Source organism: Prunus avium, unplaced genomic scaffold (genome assembly GCF_965620075.1).
Source record: "Prunus avium unplaced genomic scaffold, drPruAviu1.hap1.1 HAP1_SCAFFOLD_135, whole genome shotgun sequence".
NCBI lineage: Eukaryota > Viridiplantae > Streptophyta > Magnoliopsida > Rosales > Rosaceae > Prunus > Prunus avium.
In genome coordinates this window covers 20,001-25,000 of record NW_028276948.1, presented here as the reverse complement: position 1 = coordinate 25,000, position 5,000 = coordinate 20,001, and positions in this window count along the sequence as shown.

Here is a 5,000-nt window from a genome sequence, read left to right as displayed (position 1 = left end):
CAAAAGGGTGAACACAGTGGTGCATTGTGGTCCATGGAGCGAAGAGAAGAGGATATTCCTATATGGTGTTGTTATGCGGCAGTGCAGTGGGCACGTCGACGAGGGCGTCGACACTATCAGTGGGGGAGAATGTCACGGATCGCACTTGAGCGTGTGCTTTCGTGACTCCGTTGGGACATCCATGCGCTTATGAGGTAGTCCAAGTGTGGAAGGGGCAAGGACTTAAGAGCTAGAATGGTTGGTGTTGGCCGGGTTGTGCGTGTGAGGGGTATTTTGGGTATTTCGGAAGGTTACGGGAGGAACCTGAAGAAACTCAGAACACGAAAGATGTTCGTAATGACGAGATACACGCTATGCAACTGACGGTTCGCCATTCGGAGTTCGTACGAAGAAGTTATGCCCAATTATGACTCCTCGTGCATAGGTGATGTTCCCTCCTGGCAGAAGGCTAAATGCATAAAATGCTATATAGGGGGTGACATGGTGTCATGCTCTCCACCACCCCTGGTGCTTACACCCTTGTGGCACTAAGCGAGCATCCTTATGACATTGGAGGTAGTCATGAGGGCGGGCATGAGATTGTTGAAGGATAATCTATGTCTCCGAGGGAAAGGACTTCCCGAGGACAGTACGAACACGCGGGGCCGTTCGTATTGCGCATCGTTGGAAAGAGTGAGGTCAACGTATGGCATTCGCTATGCCGTCGGCTAGCGAGGCATTTGACGAGACTCGATGGACTTGGCTTGGGTTCGGCCTTGTCCAAGATGGAAGGAAGATATTCGGATGCCGGTACGCATGGGTTGCGACCCCATGCAAAGCATAGATGGTTATGTGGGACATTCGGAATACATATGTCGCCAAGGCTTGGGCGACATGCGAGCGTGACAGCTTGCGTGGATAGCTTGAGGATGTGGGCTATCGTGGTTGCTAACGGATGACCGACAGAAGTGTGGGTAAACCGATGGTGTGTTGGATCGCTATGTCTCGACTCGGACATGAGCGAGCCACGAGTTTGGCATGCGACGTGGTCGATGCAGTTGACGTGTCTTATGCAACGCTTGATGTATGGGCGTCGAGGGTTCGTTGCCGGATGCGGGGTGATTGTGTTGTCACAAGGAAGTGTGACTCGTTGTCTAGCTATGGGGCTTGGCGCCTATGGGAGACGACACATGATGGTGAACCTCTCGCGGAGTTGTGAGAGTCATGAAGTGGGGAGAAGGCTGACTGGGATTCGAAGGGATCCTGGGCCGCACGGGAGCGTTTGTGCGAGCGAAATCTGTGATTTGCTTCCGCCGCGCCGCGTCGCACGCTCGTCCCGTGACACTTGCCTTGCCTTGGCATGTCGTGCCTTGGCCATGCATTGCCTTGCCTTGCCTTGGCCTTGCCATGCCGTGGCCTTTGCATGCCTTGCGTTGCCATGCCGTGCCTTGCCTTGCGCCGCGCCGCGCCATGCCGGGCTTGGCTTGCCTTGGCATTGCCTTGCCATGCCGTGCCTTGCCTTGCCTTGCGCCGCGCCATGCTTTGGCATTGCCCCAATCAAGGCATTTCGAGAAAGTGAGGCTATTGGAAGTTTGGGATGGCTTGGCTTGGCATGCCTACCCTTGCACGCAGCCTGCTCGCATCATGCATGAAGCCTGCGCACAGCGTGCCGGCAGCCTCCTGATTCTGTCGACAGAGTTTTTCAAAAACTTGTCATGCCATGGCTTGCACGCAGGCTGCAGGCACGCTGCGCGCAGCCTGCCGGCATGCTGCGCGCAGCCTGCTGCTTCTGTCGACAGAATTGTTCGAAACCTTGTCATGCCATGGCTTGCACGCAGATTGCTCCCCATTCAAGGCATTCAGAGACAGTGAGGCTATTGGAAGCTTGGCATGCTCACATCATGCACGAAGCCTGCGCGCAGCATGCCGGCAGCATGTCGACAGAATTTTTCAAACCTTGTCAAACCCAATTTTTATTGAAATTTCCCCGCACAATAAGCTCCCTATAATTAAGTCTATGATTTTTAGGACCTTCTCCAACTTACAAAATGATTTTTAGGACCTTGCCTTGCCTTCACATGCCGTGCCCATTCAAGGCATTCCGAGAAAGTAAGGTTATTGGAGGGTTCGGATGGCGTGGCTTGCCTTGCCTTGCCTTGCATTGGCATGCCATGCCCAAGTTGTGGCCTACACCAAGCCATTCAAGCCATGCCTTGCCTTGCCTTGCCTTGGCATTGCGCATCATCCAAGGCATTCCGAGTAAGTGAGGCTAGGCGAGGCTAAGGATGGCTTGCCTCGCCTTGCCTTGGCATGCCGTGCCCATGATGTGGCCTTGACCAAGCCATGCGTTGCCTTCGCCTTGGCATGCTGTGGCCTTGCCTTGCCTTGCCTCGCCATGCGATGCATTCCGACAAAGTGATGCAAAGCGGAAGCCTACCATGGCGTAAAAATGTCGACAGAATTTTTCGACATTTGAATAATGGGGTTTGACAAGGTTTGAAAAATTCAATAAAAATGGTAGGCTTGAATGTCGACAAAGTGACGCGAAGCGGAAGCCTACCATGGCGTAAAAATGTCGACAGAATTTTTCGGACCTTGTCCTGCCATGGGCTGCGCGCAGCATGCCGGCAGTCTGTGCGCAGCGTGCGCACAGAATGTCGGCAGCGTGCGCGCTGCTGAGCCTGTCGACAGAAATTTTCGAAACTTGTCCTGCCATGCGCGCGCGCAGCTTGCGCGCGGCGTGCGCGCAGCATGCCGGCAGCCTGTGCGCAGCGTGCGCGCTGCTCAGCCTGTCGACAGAAATTTTCGAAACTTGTCCTGCCATGCGCGCGCGCAGCGTGCGCACAGCATGCCGGCAGCGTGCGCGCAGCATGCCGGCAGCGTGTGCGCAGCGTGCGCGCTTGGGAGCCTGGCCGCAGAATTTTTCGAAACTTGCAATGCCATGCGCGCGCACAGCTTGCGCGCAGCATGCCGGCAGCGTGCGCGCAGCATGCCGGCAGCGTGTGCGCAGCGTGCGCGCTTGGGAGCCTGTCGACAGAATTTTTCGAAACTTGCCATGCCATGCGCGCGCACAGCTTGCGCGCAGCGTGTGCACAGCATGCCGGCAGCGTGCGCACAGCATGCCGGCAGCGTGTGCGCAGCGTGCGCGCTTGGCAGCCTGTCGACAGAATTTTTCGAAACTTGCCATGCCATGCGCGCGCACAGCTTGCGCGCAGCGTGTGCACAGCATGCCGGCAGCGTGCGCACAACATGTCGGCAGCGTGCGCGCTCGGGAGCCTGTCGACAGAATTTTTCGAAACTTGCCATGCCATGCGCGCGCACAGCTTGCGCGCAGCGTGCTGATTCTGTCGACAGCGAGGCTAGCGAAACTTCTCCTGCCATGGCGTGCGCGCAGCGTGCTGACTCTGTCGACAGTGAGGCTAGCGAAATTTGTCTTGCCATGGCGTGCGCGCAGCTTGCGCATTCGGTCGACAGTGAGGCTAGCGAAACTTGTCCTGCCGTGGCCTGCGCGCAGCCTGCGCGCAGCATGCGCGCAGCATGTGCGCAGCATGCCGGCAGCCTAGTTCCAGATTTTTTCAAATGTCGACAGAATTTTTCAAACCTTGTCAAACCCCATTTTTATTGAAATTTCCTCGCACAATAAGCTCCCCATAAGTAGTCTATGATTTTTAGTACCTTCTCCAAGTTACAAAACTAAAAAATTCCTCCCGGATTTCTTTTAATGATTTTTTCAATTTTACGACTTCTAAAAATAATAAAAAATACTTCCCGACTTCAAATATTTATGAAACTTTTTCCCATCAGAGATTGCATGTTTCTTAGTATCCCTGCAAAAAATCACGTCCAAATACCTTGTATTGAATTATTTAGAGCCCATTATGACTCCTCGCGCATAGGTGATGTCTCTTCCTGTCAAAGGGCTAAATGCATAAAATGCTATATAGGGGGGTGTGTGTTGCCTGCATATGCATGGCAGCCCATGCCCTCCTAGCTGCAGCCCCCTTCCCCCACGCCACACCCATGTCATGTTGCCTCGATATGTTGCCTCGATATGTTGCCTCGGTATTATGGGTTTGGTGTCGGGGTCGGGGGGCTGCCACCCATGGCGGTGGTGGCCGGAATCCGGCCGCCGCCACCACGCCGCCGCCATGGGTGAGGGGGAAAAAAAAAGGCGTGGAAAGTTGCGAAATGGGGTTGTCTAGGCTTTTTTTTGGCATGGAAGAGCATGGAGTGCTAGGAACTCCTTCTCAAATGCGCGGGCATGTCGACCACAACCTCATTTCGCAACAACAACCACCCGTGTGGGGTGGCGGTGGGTGGATAGTCGCGGATTGGGGCTTGCCAAGCCAATGTTTTCAAAAAAATTCATCAAAATTAAAAACAAATGTTTTGTTGCCTTCGGATTTGTGGGCGAGCGGTGAGTCGGAGCGGAGCCGGTAAAGTTTAACCTCGGTGTGCACGGTTGTTTTTAGAAACTCAATCCAATGCCGGGGACGTTGAAAGTGACGCTCTTATGAGTTGCAAACCCGCAAGATTTAAAGAACCTTTTCAAAAAAATTTCAAACCAACAAGATTTAAAAACAGAAATTTTCATCAAAATGAAAAACAAATGTTTTGTTGCCTTCGGACTAGTGGGCGAGCGGCGAGTCGGAGCGGAGCCGGTAAAGTTTAACCTCGGTGTGCACGGTTGTTTTTAGAAACTCAATCCAATACCGGGGACGTTGAAAGTGATGCTCTTATGAGTTGCAAACCCACTAGATTTAAAGAACCTTTTCAAAACAATTTCAAACCAACAAGATTTAAACCAACAAAATTAAAAACAAATGTTTCGTTGCAAACAAATTGTGGGCGAGCGGCGAGTCGGAGTGGAGCCGGTAAAGTTTAACCTCGGTGTGCACGGTTGTTTTTAGAAACTCAATCCAATACCGGGGACGTTGAAAGTGACGCTCTTATGAGTTGCAAACCCACAAGATTTTAAAAACTTTTTGAAAATGTTTCTTCTAAATGACACATTTTGATCC